The sequence below is a fragment of the Lepidochelys kempii genome, chromosome 9, assembly GCF_965140265.1.
Source record: "Lepidochelys kempii isolate rLepKem1 chromosome 9, rLepKem1.hap2, whole genome shotgun sequence".
Lineage (NCBI taxonomy): Eukaryota > Metazoa > Chordata > Testudines > Cheloniidae > Lepidochelys > Lepidochelys kempii.
In genome coordinates, this window is record NC_133264.1 from 5,006,614 (window position 1) to 5,021,737 (window position 15,124).

A 15,124-nucleotide genomic window follows, 5' to 3' on the forward strand; every position below is an offset into this window, starting at 1 on the left:
TCGGGGAAAGTGGAAAGTCAGCTCCTGTGAATCAGGGTGATACCTAACGGAGGTGGGGCCCTCAGCTGCTTTTTGGTGTATAAAGCTCGTGCAGTGTCATCATTGCGAGGTGTTTTCCTTAAAGCCCCAGCTCCTGGAATCCTGTGATTGTGTGAGTACCCTCAGCTTCCATTTTAATCTTTTTTTTTTTAAGTATGTGTTTCTAGCCCTTGTAGTGGTGGAGAAAAGCTCGAAAATGTCCCCCACTTGCATTCTCAAGGCACCCGAAAAACAAAAGGCAAATAAAAAGAACCCACCATTTCTTATGTTTTTAATGTTTCATGATTTTCAAGACAATTTCCGGAATTTGGGGGGCCTTCCTTGTGATTTTGGAGTGATTGGGGTTTATAACCCCAATTGTGTGCCCACTACTGAAACTCAGCCGCCTCTGGGGAGGTGGATCCTGGTAACTATTCTGTGCCAGGGAAAGTATAGGTCAGTTTTGCATGTGAGAAATAAAGAATATCTTGCCATCCAATGTTACAGAAGGGTTTTGTTCAGGTTGGCAGAAGATAATTACCCAAGTTATATAGGTTTGGAAAATAAAAAGGGATTGTAGTTTTAAGGACCTTGAATTGTGCTTGTTGCTGGAAAGCACCTGAAAACTGGTTTTGCTTTTTCTGAAAGCATCAACGGTTTCTGGTGCTTGCCAGGAGACATTAATTACTGCCCTTGTATTAACAGGGATGGGGCAGCAAACCAGCAAGGAAAACAAACAGAATTGTATTCTTTTTTAAAGGGATCCCTTCAAAAATAGCTCCTTGATCCAGCGCACAAAACGTAGAGAGGTCTATTTGAAGCGGAGAGCATGTGCTGTGTTACACAATGGCTACTGGCTTGGTTGAGAACAGGACCTGACTAGCTAGCTTCTCTCATTTGTACTAGGGATGCACTCGGGTCAGTCAGAGGTGAAGTATTTTTAAAAGGTCATTAGATATGCTCAAAGCAGCAAACAGCAGAATGTGAGCTAAAAGCTTGGACTGCACAAGCCATTCACTTCTGAAGCCGAGAAATTCACAGATTAATGGATTTAGAAATTCATAGATGCTCCAGCCCAAAGGAACCATTATGATTGTCTAGTCTGACCCCCTGCATTGCACAGGCCAGAGCTTTCCACCCAGTAATTCCTGCATCTAGCCCAGAACTTCTGGCTGAGTCAGAGCCGTTCTTTTAGCGAGAGACGCCCAGTCTTGATGTAGACTCCAACTGACAGAGAATCCGCCATGTCTCTAGGTAAGTTGTTTCAATGGTTAGTTACCGTGAGGGGGTTCACTCACTGCAGGTGGCACCTCCTTGTGGCTGCTCTAGGGATAAGCGCTTGCTTGGTCTGGTGCCCTAGAATCATAGAATCATAGAATATCAGGGTTGGAAGGGACCTCAGGAGGTCATCTAGTCCAACCCCCTGCTCAAAGCAGGACCGATCTCCAATTAAATCATCCCAGACAGGGCTTTGTCAAGCCTGACCTTAAAAACTTCTAAGGAAGGAGATTCTACCACCTCCCTAGATAACCCATTCCAGTGCTTCACCACCCTCCTAGTGAAAATTTTTTTCCTAATATCCAACCTAAACCTCCCCCACTGCAACTTGAGACCATAACTCCTTGTCCTGTCCTCTTCTACCACTGAGAATAGTCTAGAACCATCCTCTCTGGAACCACCTCTCAGGTAGTTGAAAGCAGCTATCAAATCCCCCCTCATTCTTCTCTTCTGCAGACTAAATAATCCCATTTCCCTCAGCCTCTTCACATAAGTCATGTGTTCCAGACCCCTAATCATTTTTGTTGCCCTCCGCTGGACTCTTTCCAAATTTTTCCACATCCTTCTTGTAGTGTGGGGCCCAAAACTGGACACAGTACTCCAGATGAGGCCTCACCAATGTCGAATAGAGGGGAATGATCATGTCCCTCGATCTGCTGGCTATGCCCCTACTTATACATCCCAAAATGCCATTGGCCTTCTTGGCAACAAGGGCACACTGTTGACTCATATCCAGCTTCTCGTCCACTCTCACCCCTAGGTCCTTTTCCGCAGAACTGCTGCCTAGCCATTCGGTCCCTAGTCTGTAGCGGTGCATGGGATTTTTCGTCCTAAGTGCAGGACCCTGCACTTATCCTTATTGAACCTCATCAGATTTCTTTTGGCCCAATCCTCCAATTTGTCTAGGTCCCTCTGTATCCTATCCCTACCTGCCACCGTATCTACCACTCCTCCTAGTTTAGTATCATCCGCAAATTTGCTGAGAGTGCAATCCATACCATCCTCCAGATCATTTATGAAGATGTTTATAAATCAGTTGGAGGTACCTCTTCTGTTGGTACCTCCAACTGTGACCCCTGTCTCACTTCATGACTCCGGGTGCTCCCTCTTGGTGGCTGGGCCCTCTGACAAGGTCACTATATAGATCTTCCTTCCGGGGTAACAAAGTCTCTGTGAACCAGCTGTCCGGTAGGCATCTCCAACACCCCGTGCCACTTCCCAGTGGCTGGTAGGGGGACTCAGACTCACCCCCTACATTCAGTTTCAGCCCAGGGACCCTATAACAAGCAGCTAAGGTCTGCACAGTCCTACCCCTTGCTCCTGTTTCCCTGGGGTTCTTCCTACCTAGCCCACTCAGGGCTTCCTTTCCCCCCACCTCCTCTGTGGTTGCCCCTTCTTCCAGATCTAGAACCCCTGGGCTTATTGTCCCTCTTGGGCTTTCTCCTCCCCTCCTCTCTGCTCTCAGACAGTGACTGCAGACTCTTTCCCTGCAACGCCCTTCTGCTGCAAACTTCCTGGCTTTGTCATCCAGTGTACTCCACCCCAGCTGCACTTCTTGTTCAGTTAGGCCTGGCTCTCCCTCCAGGTGCAGCCAGGTACCCTATCTGGCCCCTCAGTCCCACAATATCTCCTTCCCGGCCTGTGAGAGGTAAACACCCACCCCCTCACAATTACTCTTACTGTTAGAAATGCATATTCAGCCAAATCAACAGCCTGTGAATAGGGTGCTAGATGAAGAGAGATATTATTTATTAATACATTATTAATTATTATGATTAATAATTACATTTAGGGGCCCTAACATTCACACGCAGTCCCTGCCCCAGTGAGCTCACCATCGAGGGGATGTGGACAATATGCAGCAGGTGAATAAACAGGCACATAGGAAGGGAGGAGGAAAGGACAAGGTAACAGTGAAGACAGATACGTTTGCAGGCGTCAGTAGGCACAACAATCTCAGCAGACACACAGGCATCAGCCGACTGCCGGCTATGCGAAACTTAGAGGAATTCAACATCGGGTTAAATTTCCAAAAGTGTCTCAGGGTTATGCCCACACTAAACTTTGCAGCAGCAAATCTCAGAGCCCAGGGTTTGTGGGGCTCATGCTATGGGGCTGGGTCTCAGAGCTCAAGCTCCAGCCCAAACTGGAATGTCTACACTGCTAGTTTTAGCCCCATAGCACAAGCCCAAGGCAGCTGATCTGGGCTCTGGGACTCACTGCTGTGGGTTGTGGGTTTTTTTTTTTTTTTGCAGTGTAGATGTACCCTTAGTGATCTAGGAGCCACGTCTCTGCCACACGGGACATTCTGATGGTCCAGAAGGACAGAGATATTCTGGGAGAACTGGGCTCAGGACTGGAACATCAGGAGGGGCAGTCAGTCAGGACTGAGGGGCATCAGCAGAGTTGTGTGTGGGGAATGCAGGACTGGGCCATCAGGATGGCCAAATACAGGGTGCATTAGCTGAGATATATGTGGAAGAAACTTGCCGAGCGCCTACCCATGCTATTGACTTGCTCAAGTCATTTCTCTTAGGGTTTGTCTACACTCTGACTAGCACTAAATCAAGTGACAACTGGAAATATAGATAAAAGAATAGGGACCCCAGCATGCTTCTGGGACGCCTTACCCTCCAAGCCCCCCTGTGAAATGCTCTCGCTCAGGCGGAAGCTGTCAGCATTGGCCCAAAGGATGAGGGAACTACCCTGTCACTAGTCTGCTCTGCTGCAGTCCTTTTAGCAGAAGATTTGTAGCGCAAACCCGGGAAGGCTGTTGCCCCAATAGTACCCTTCTGCAACGGGGCTGTCCATGGACGTAGCTGTAATTAATGATATGACCAGGTCAGTGAGGCGATAAACCACTGATGCCAGCTGCTGTTAGGAAATTGTCTTCTATACCGGCAGCTAATCACTTGGGAGAGACAGGTAGTGGGCCAAATGCACTCCTGGTCTAAGCAGGTGCAGTTTGGTTGGAGTTGCCTTCATGACCTAGGAGAGAAGATTGAAAAAATTTGGTTTGTTTAGTCTGGAGAAGAGAGGACTCAGAGATAACAGTTTTCAAGTCTGTAAAAGGTTGTTACAAGGAGGAGGGAGAAAAATTATTCTCTTCATCTCTGAGGACAGGACAAGAAGCAATGGGCTTAAATTGCAGCAAGGGAGGTTCAGGTTGGATATTCAGAAAAACTTGCTAACTGTCAGGGTGGTTAAGCACTGGAATAAATTGCCTAGGGAGATTGTGGAATCTCCATCATTGGAGATTTTTAAGACAGGTTGGACAAACACCCGTCAGGGATGGTCTAGATAATACTTAGTCCTGCCATGACTGCAGGGGACTAGACTAGATGACCTCTCAAGGTCCCTTCCAGGCCATGCTTCTATGATTTATGTTATTCTGAACCAGTTAAAGCCCTAAAAAGGGACATTGGCCTCACTGGATCTGAAGGTCTGACAGTCCGTGCCCTGCGGAGCTTTCAGCTTAGAGCTTTCAGCCTTCCCCATGCCATTGTGCAGGGAAAGGAGGCATTAGGCCAGGAAGAGTATAATGGATGTGGTACAAGACAAAGGAGATAGAAGGGCAGCATCTGTAATTATCCAGAATTTGGGTCTCAAATATAGTTTCAAGATTCGATTTCCTTGGGGCAATCAGCTCCTGGATGTTGCAAATACCAGACACCAGCTCTTCCATTGCTTTGGCATTATAAATTCCTCCTCTGAGGCAGAAAAGCTTATACTAGGGTGACCAGACAGAAAGTATGAAAAATCAGGACAAATTTGATCCCTTCAGTCCACTTGACACAGCTAGAAACAAGACAGCATCCTGCTGGCCACCATGCTAGGAGTAAGAAGAAAAAGGGACTAAAAGGACCATTTACCAGTGATCAGAATTCACTGCACCTTCCAGCTGACTGTTGAGATGCATTGGCAGGGCTGCCTAGGGGAAGCGTAAGTTGCACTAGAGATACTCCATGGAGGAATAATAACATATTGCTTTCCTGTAGCACCGTCCGTCTGATATTATCCTGGTGAACAAAACCTCATTCCTTGTCACAAGGTAGACGCGGATTATCGTTCCATTGTTACAGATGAAGGCACTGAAGAAGAAAGACATTTTATAAAGAGCTAGTTGGGAATTTCTGTAAAACTTTTTTTCCATCGATAATGCCAATGAGTGAAATGAGACAGTCACCACGCTCTTGAAGGCATTCACACAAAAATGATACAAGGCAAAAACACACTATTACCCATCGGCAAACACTTTTCACAAAGCAATCACTCCATATCTGACCTCTCAGTCCTTGTCCTCAAAGGAAACCTGCACAACACCTTCAAAAGACGAATCTGGGAGCTTAAATTCATAACTTTGCTGGACTCCAAAAATCATGGACTGAACAGAGACACTGGATTTATGGCTTATTACAACAATCTGTAACCTACTAACCTTTCTTTGACCTTTGACTGCAGAGGAATTATCTGCCCACTTCACCTGGATTGGTCTCTTGCAACATGCGTTAATTGCTTTGCTTAACAATCTGTTCCACCTTGTTTGACATTCTGAATACCTTTCCCAGACCTCAAGAAGAGCTCTGTGTAAGCTCAAAAAGCTGGTCTCTTTCACTAACAGAAGCTGGTCAAATAAAAAATATTACCTCGCCCACCTTGTGGCTCCGTTCCTCTAAATGAACTTTTCACGGGAAAGGGTCGGTTTGGTTCATTTGGCCATGCGAAAAAAATATTTGGGAAAAGTTTGAGACTTGTCCAAAAGTCCCTGTTTTGACATTTTTTAAACAAAAGTTTTCAGTTTGAAAAAGACTTTTCATTCAGAAATTAAAGCTCATTATGCTACTTCTTCAAAAAAATAGTTGAAACTGGAAACCACAGATTTTCCGCTCACAACTTTTTTTTTGTTGTTGTTGAAATTTTGAGTTTTCGGCCTGATCCGGGACAGGAAAAATTTCCAAAAATCCCAAAAATGTTCACAGCATTTCCTCGCCCTCTCAATTGACAAACGCCTGGACCAAGGTCACCTAGCAAGGCTGTGCCTGAGTCTAGAACAGAGCCCTGATCGTTTGATCCAGAGTGCAGAGCTCCTTCATTCTGCAGGTATCTCACTCTGGTACTTTCCTTAAACAGAACACAGGTGCTGACTTTTGGTTTCGCCCATGGGTGCTCCTCTTCACACATTGAGTGGCTGGCAGGGATCCGGGGGGAAGAGGCTCAGTGGGAGCGGGGCCTCAGGCCAGAGTGCAGGCAAAGCGGGTTCAAGCCATAGTTTGGGTGCCAGGGCCCACAAAAGACTAATTTGGCCCTAGGGATGCTGAGCAACCCCTATTTTTTTTGATGGATGCATGAGCCCCAGAGCAACCATGAAGTTGGTGCCTATGAAACAGAAACTCAGTCATTTATAAGCACAAGCAGAAAGACCCTCTTTACGAGCAGCTATTCCCCTCAATGCCTGCCTGCAGAACAGCTGGAAAAGCAAAGAGCTCAGAGTCAGAACCAAACCTTCTCAGCAAAACTTGTCAGGTGTTCAAGTCCTACACAGCAAGAGCTAGTTACAAAACTGCTCACTACCCAGGCCCTATGACCCAAGACCCAGCAAACGCGTTGTACTGTTGGTCATTTGTGCTACCTAAAACCACCCTGACCCGCTTCTGGCAGCCATTCCCTGACACTGTAATTTGGTAAGCGTCTTGTTGCTTTGGTGTTTCATTGTCTGAGCCAGAGCAGCCAGCTGCTTTGACTGAATTATTGAACCTTACACCACATGAGTCAAGGGATGTGGGGGCATCCCTTTGAGGAGGCCTTTTGTGGCAGACCCGGGCATCAGCAAAACAGTAACTCTTGTGTGTGTGTGTGGCTTCTTTTGAAAAAAATTAAGCACAGTGGCCCTTTTTTCAGACACAGGGGCTAAAATTACCTTTACAAGAAAATCAGGCCTGAGGCCGGGTTTCAAAGTCTCTGACTGGGTGAAAAGTGGGGAAAGGGAAAGCAAAAGTCCCAAGCTCCTCCCACCTGTGCCTGTAAATAGCCACCTCATCACTTTCGTTGTTTTCTGCCAATGGCTAAAATATATGGCCTGTGTCTTCAGAAGTGACTAGTGATTTGAAGCGCCCAACTTGAGGCCCTGGTTTCCAGAAGGTGCCGACCGTTCGCCTTCTGAGAAACAGGCTCTTTCGGGTGTGAAAGGTGTGGAGTCGGAAAATCATTAAATCACTTTGGGAAAGATTGGCCTAGATTTGTAACAAAAAGGCACTGTGTAGCGGGATGGAATGAGAACTGGTCACCGAGGAAGAAAGCCCTAGTCCCTAACATGGGGGGAAGTCGCAAGGAAAAGTCTTGTTGCCTCTCAGAATGGAAGCAAGGGTAAAACACTGAGTGAAAGAGACCTGGGAGTTCTTGACGGTGCCTTAATGGCTCTCGATGTGTGTGTGTGTGTGTGTGTGTGGGAGTCCCCCTTATCACTCATGACTGGTATGAGAGAGAGAGAGCGAAACAGCCAAACGAGTTTATGGAGGAGCCTCAGGGTATGTGCACACTTTGAGCTGGAGGTATAAATTCCCGTCCTAGCTCTAATCAAACCAGCAAGCTAAAAATGAGGAGTTTAGCTGCAGCAGCCCAAGCAACTGGAGGGGTTAGCTGCCCAGGTACATGCCTAGCATCATACTGCATGGTCAGTCTCCTCTCTTGTGGGAATCAGCCCTGTAATCTAGGTGCAACACCTGAGAAAGTTTTGTCTCCTCCTCTGTCCAGCACTCTTGGTCTATTTCGCTACATTGGCAGCCCATTCCACTGACGATCAAGGGCTGGATCTTGGAAGTCAATGGGAGCTGCACATGCCTGGCACATCTGAAAATTAGGCCAGTGACTGAGGTGCCTGTAGCTATGGAGTTGGAAATCATTGGCCTAACTGACATGCCTAAAATCCCATGGCAAATCCATGTGGGAATATTCCTGAGCCCTTATCTGTGGCTCTAACCACGAGCCCACAGTACAAAGAGTAGCCAGTAAAAGCAGGTTCCAGTGAGAAACCAAATGAAAAAAGAGTGAAAAAACACGCAAGGAATGAATAAGTTAGATGCTGAAGGATATCGGCAGTTATATACTATGGGGGGACCTCTTAATCCCGACACGTCAATAAATCATTGATAGTTTCCTCTCCATAAGCATGCAATAATTTTGGTGAACATTTCATTTATCTAACGTTATTAAGGAACTGATCATTTGAAGGGGAAATTGTGTATATTGGATCAATTCAATCCCAGGGATCATTATTATTTGCCCTGGGTTTTCAATATTGGGCCAAAATTAATCCCTTGGTGTAATTTCTCCTGACTTCAGAGGAGTTACACTAGAGATCAGATTGGCTTTAAGGCCTAGAAGCCTATGCCAAAGGGATATTTTCCTACTTTGAATGTAATGAGTCTGGGCAGCATGATTCTGGTTTCGCAACCTGGAAACATTCCTGCATATTTTAAGGAAGCTTTGGTAGTTTCAGTGCTGAAGAAACCATCTGTGGCAGCAGATGACATGGCTAATTTTCATCCAGTTTGTGTGTGTGTGTGTGTGTGTGCTTCCTTGCTTGCTGCCCCGGCTCAGTAGATGAAAAGAGGTTTCTATCTTCAGTGTTGTCAGTCAGGTATCTTTCATATGAAGAGCCACAAACCTGGAGGCAGGAAAAATGCCCTGTCTGAAAAAATTTGGTCGCGATTTAGAATGTGTCGAAGCTGCACCGTGAAAAGTACATAATCACACAACAAATGCTGCTAATCATCTTAGACCGGTAGCGCACCCGTGTCCTCTCCTTCCTGAAGCCTCTGACTACCCATCACTACATGACTTTGCAAAGGAAGCAAGCATGGCCTGGATCTGACAAAATATAAATTCCCAGTCTCCCGTCTCCCAGCATACAATAAACAAAAACTCGGTGTTAAGGACAGATTATGCCATTTTAGTTTCCTTGGAGTTTTCCAAAGAGTCATTAGTCTAAGCCACTGACCTCAATCCACTGCTGCATTTCATGCCATACTCCACTGCAGAGGACTGCATTTCAGTGATCATTGAAATGATAACTGAATATGGGCTGGATCCAAAGCCCATTGAAGTTTGAACCAAAGGGCTAATTCTTGGCGCTGGGAGCCGGAACACATTTGTGTCATCTGTGGATTGGACACAGCAAGGGACATCCAACACACCTGGATCGGACAGAGGATTACACATAGTTAATACTCTGGGGAGCTCTAGATCAAATCCATCCCTAATGTAACCTAGCAGATTTTGTGCTCGGAACAAACCTGGCTCCGTGGGCTTAATGTGCTTACTGCAAAAACATTTCATCACCTGGTTCATTGTGACATGACCGAATAAGAAATCAAAAGGTTAATAGCTGCAAATCTGGCTCAGGGCTGCTGTTGGGTGAGGTGGGTGTCTCAGGACATTTTTCTTAACAGGCTTTGCATTTGCTTTTCTTAATCAAAAGAGATTTCAACCTCGCACATGTCATATTGGAGTGATGACCCCTAGTTGATAGAGTGTGCCCATGGAACACCCTTTGCATTGAACTAATGTTACTTGCCGTTGTCCTGGCATACTACCAAGCTCTGTGCTTGTCTCCTCTTGTGGACTGATAAATCATGAAGCACCTGCTTAAATCTATCTCACAAAAATGCTTTGGTTTTATTAAATAAAGCCAAAGTTTCCAAGGAATGATAGAGATTAAAAAAGCTTAAAAGCAAGCAATCTTCTCTGTGGCATCAGGTTTTCTACACAGCTCTGTCTCCTGAATAATCAGTTAAACACGGGTGAAGGTTAGAATCTCAGCTGCAACAATGGATCACCTTTTACTGTGCTCAGGCTCGTCCAGCCAGTAAAAACACTCCAGCTCTCATGGATTTCAGCTTAGCCTTCGCTCTTGTTCATGTGCGTGTGTGTGTGTATGTATGTATGTCTGCTGTAAGATATTTAAACCTTTAGTTACTGCAAACAACATATCCACCTTCTTCCGCTCTTTCCTTGTTCAGTAAGGTTTCTCATGCTGGAGTTACATGCGAACAAGGAAGCCATCCACCTGGGCCCAACATGCTGGGTATTTTTCAGCAATAGCTGTATGAGCTATTTGCTTGTCCACATACATGTGTTCAGCAGGGACTCAGTATATGCCATGGTATACTTGGTGGGGAGAAGCAGAATTTCTGCACTGTTTCCCCTTCTTTGTCCTGGAAAGGACCCAAACTGGACAAGACAGTCCTTCTGGCGGAATGGCATTTACTGAAGCTCCCTCTGAGACCTCCCATCCTGGGTCAGCTATGCCAGATGCAAGGTGCTTTCTCATTTCTCAGTTTGGGTGTCTCTGCAGTGCTTCTAATCTTCTTCAGCCAAGTGGAAAGGGACTTGAACTCAGCTCTTCCTTTGGAGAAGGACTGCCAGGTGAGACATGAGCTCAGATCCCACTGTGCGAAGAGCACATTGACACTAAGGCAGAGCGTGAACCGCACCGTGTGGTGACACATTGATTGTCGGCTGGAATCTGACCTCAGAACCCAACACGTGGACGACTTTATATGCCTCAGATTTCACTCCTCTAACCTTAAAATCCCTTCTTTGAGAGCTTTGCAACTCCATGCTGCCAGATCTGCTCCATCTCCCTCCAGGTTTCCAGCCCAAACTTCTGCATCCCCTATCCTGATTTCTCATGTGATTTTATGGGTGGCAGTAGGTGGAGATAAGGACACCAGGTCCTGAAATGATCCATCGGTCTTTGCCTCTGTGTTGCAATTTCAGCAATGGCAAATATGAGTTTACATGAGTTTTGCTGTCCAACTTGACTGACTTCTCCCAATGATTGCCTTTGTGGAGATCAAAGGCCTTCTGCGTACTGAGGACCATCCAGACAGTCCCTGAGAAAGACACTGGCCAGCAGACCCCCGTCCTCCCTCCCTGGCATCTCTCAAACACCCCAACACCATATTTGTTTAGACATGTTTCGTGTCCTTCCCACCTCTTCTGTCTAGATCCTCCCCGGATGAGGATCAATGACAAAATAAGGCCGTGTGCACCAATGCAAGGATCAAAGGTGTCAAAACAGTTAGGCAGTTCAAGCAGTGGAAGGTCAGGGATTTTTTGGCTTTGATGGTCAGTTGTCTAAAAAAATCACAAACATGCACCCCAAAAACAAAGTATAATGGATGGAAACCTTCAGGATCTTTCTCTCTCTCTTTTCTCACACACACACGTTCTGGTATGTTCAATAATTACTTCAGATCTGACAAATGTTTTATTACCTTCACAGTTCTCTGGAGGGGAAGTTCCCCCAAGATCCCCCCACCCCACTGCATTTATCCACCCTGTTTTCCAGCTACTCCTCCTGAGCCATGCTGAGTTTCTTCCCGTGCTGCACATGGCTCCCTTGGGAATGAAAAATGCCCAGGGGCTGGCAAAAGTTTAGTGCAGGTGGGTTTTCAATGAAAACCCAAATGCAATGGTGCTGGAACCCCTGAAGTTATTTTAAAGTAGAGATGGTTCTGAGATACACAGTGTAACGAATGGGACCCAGACTTTCTCACAGCTTCGGGGGAGTTCTTCCAACTCAGGGTTTTGGATCCAGATATAACATTTGGATCTGGACCTGACCTCTCTCAGACTTCAGGGTGTTTGGATCCAGGGTTCTGATTCGGGCTCATCTCTGTTTTCAAGAGGTTGCTGGGAACACAGAGCAGCCTATTGGCTTTGCATGCTCTTGCTGGAGGTTCAATTGTGTTTGGGCTTTTAATAAGGGCCTCCTTTCCCCCCACTCCAGTGTCTCCTTCTGCACTGGTTGGGCAGTGAAGCCATGATCCTGTGTGTATTAGATCACAGCTGGATCCTAGGGAGATGATAGGTTACAAATTCATCAATAGGATTCCCAGACAAGGCCAAGCCATAGTGAAAAAGGCAGCACTCACCACTCTTATTCCATATATTTATTGAGATACATTCTTCTTGCTTTGCTGGATTCTCAGCTAAAGGCCTTGCAGAGGGAGTGCGTTTTAAGGTTCAGTTTGACTGAAGAGAGGGTGGTGGTTTTGGAGTGGAGGGGGAGGCAGCCAGAAAGGGTGCCATGGAAGAACTTATGAAGACCAGGGAGGGAGAAGGAGACAAGAGGAATGTTCTGAAGTGTGATTTATGTGGAGCAAAGCCAGCAGGTGGCAGAGCAGGAGGAAGTAGAGAGGAGAGACATAAGTTGGTTATGCCAAACTTGGATATGATGTGGAAGGTGAGAATGGTTAAAAATCAATGGCTTCAGTAGCAAACATAATAGAATTACGAAAGCACACGTAAAACGATGAATGGATCTTTGCTTAAGTAGGAGATCCAATAGGTGAAGCAGCAGATTGGGAGTCGAGACTTCTGGTCCCAGGCCTAGTTCTTCCACAGACTCACTTCATGCCCTTGGAGAAATCACTCACACCCAAGCACCTACTAATTTTGGGTGCCAACTTGAGACACCCGGGGCCTAATTTTCAGAGGTGCTGAAGACCCATTGACTACAAGCGGAGCTCAGCACCTCTGCAAACCAAGCCCAAAGTCTCTCGGGTGGGCAGCCCAAAATTAGTGAACACACTGGAAAATTCGGCTCTTAACTTCTCCATCTATTTATTTACCCATCTGTAAAATAAGTAAAATGTCACCTATGCAGATGGCACAATGAGGCTTAACCATGATATTAATGTCTGAAAAGTGCTTTAAGATCCTCAGGTGGAGAGAAGCTACGTAATGCAAAGTACTATTATACCGTAAAATCCCCTCCACTCTACCCACCCCCAATATGTATTAGTGTTGTCTGCATTTCATTTTCAATCCACTGAAAATGCTTTAAAAATATCTCTAGCCATGCAAGTGTGCCCAGGACTCCTCCAAATCAGGCAGATTCTAGTATGTTGTTCAAGATTCTGGCAGCCATGTGTTCAGAGAATGATTCAGCTCCGTTCCTGGAAACTGCAGTGATGGGAAAGTGCTCCTGGCTGATTTTATTGTTGCTCTGTATTGCAGGGGAAAGTTTGCTATATTTCCATCCAATTTCAACACCCGGAGCTTTGCCAGGCCCTTCCTCCTGACAGAACGCTCCTCCTCCTCTCTCCATTTGGTCTTGCTTTTTGCAGAAGGCCTAGGATTGGGTACTGGGTGCTTTAATAAATACATAGATTTTTAAGGCCACAGGAGACCATTGTGATCCCCTAGTCTGAGGTCATGTATAACACAGGCCAGAGAACTTATTAATTCCATCTTGAAGGCTAATAGTTGTGGTTGAACTAGAGCAGATCCATTAGAAAACGTCCAGCCTTGATTTAAAAGTTTGCAGTGATGGAGAGTCCACCACGGCCCTAAGTAAGTTGCTCCAAAGATTGATGACCTAATTGTTAAAAATGTACGCCTTATTTCGAGTTTGAATTTGTCTAGCTTCAACTTCTGGCCAGGCCTTGATCCAGCCTGGTATTTCCAGCACCCTGTTCTCCAGGCCATTTTTATTTCACAGATTGCTCCTAAGGAAAAATTCCTGGTCAGAACTATGGCCCGGGTACAGCAAGAAGCTGAGCACCTCTAGCTCGCATAAACTTCAATAGACCTACTCGCATGAGTTACCGCTCATCAGTCTGAGCAAGGAATTCACAATCTGGCCTGTGGCTTAGTTAGCCAATGTAGATGAGACATTGGCTAACAAGGGGGCATTGGCAGGCTCCCTTCAGCTCATACAGCCAGGCTTTCCTGCATACAACCAGCATGCACCGTGCATTATGTAAGGTCTCACTGAACTGTCAGACCGCTGCAGTACCCAGGAATGAAGTTATGATTCACAGATGGTGCAGAAGCCTGAACTCGGAAAGCCCTGGCTTCCCCCGGGTATGTATTACAGGCCCTTGCTTATCAGTGGGATGCAGACTGCTGCCACTGTCTTTTGCTGATCTTTTTTTTTACAGCCCCTGTTCTTTTGGAAGTCGATGAGAGCCGCTAATGTAACAAATTCTCCAGCTTCTAACTGGCTAGCGGAATCAGCTGTGATGCTGTGCTTCTCCCCTTTTGGGAACAGGTGGCTGGGGCTATCCGGGGTAGCAGAGAGATATTAACAGAACCCTGTTTGAGTGTAGGAATGATGTAAGGCTATGCTGCCCTAATGTCAGGGTCACTCAAGTTAATGGGGTTGCACAGGTGTAAATGAAAGCAAAACTTATCCCCAAGGGTCTGTCTGTATTCCTCTCTTCCATCAGTCAATTGATAAAAAGTACATAAAATGGCCATACTGGATCAGACCAATGGTCCACCTAGCCCAGTAGCCTGTCTTCCAACAGTGGCCAGTGCCAGATGCTTCAGAGGGGATGAACAGACCAGGGCAATTATCAAGTGATGCATCCCCTGTTGTCCAGTCCCAGCTTTTGGCCATCAGAGGTTTATAGACACCAAGAGCAGGGGCTGAGTCCCTGACCATCATGGCTAACAGCCACTGATGGGCCGAAGTTCCATGAACTTATCAGAATATGAAAGACTGAAAGCTGACTCCCCAACCTACTCCTGCAAAATGGATTCCTAACACCAGACCATCCACCATAGTCTAGAATGGAAACAAAGAGATAATCTGTCCTTGGAGACCACCATACAAAGTGGGGAGAGGATACAGGATGGGAGCAATTTGTTCACTTTGGACCATTATAGCTGTCCAGATAGAAGGCTAAAGAGACAGTGATTGATAGTTTGGGGGCAGAAGGAAGGGGAGATTATGGTTTGTAGGTGGATTCTACAGAGAGGGGACCTTACCTTTATCAGGCATTTGTCTTAAATGCCTTTGAAAGAAGGAGTAGGA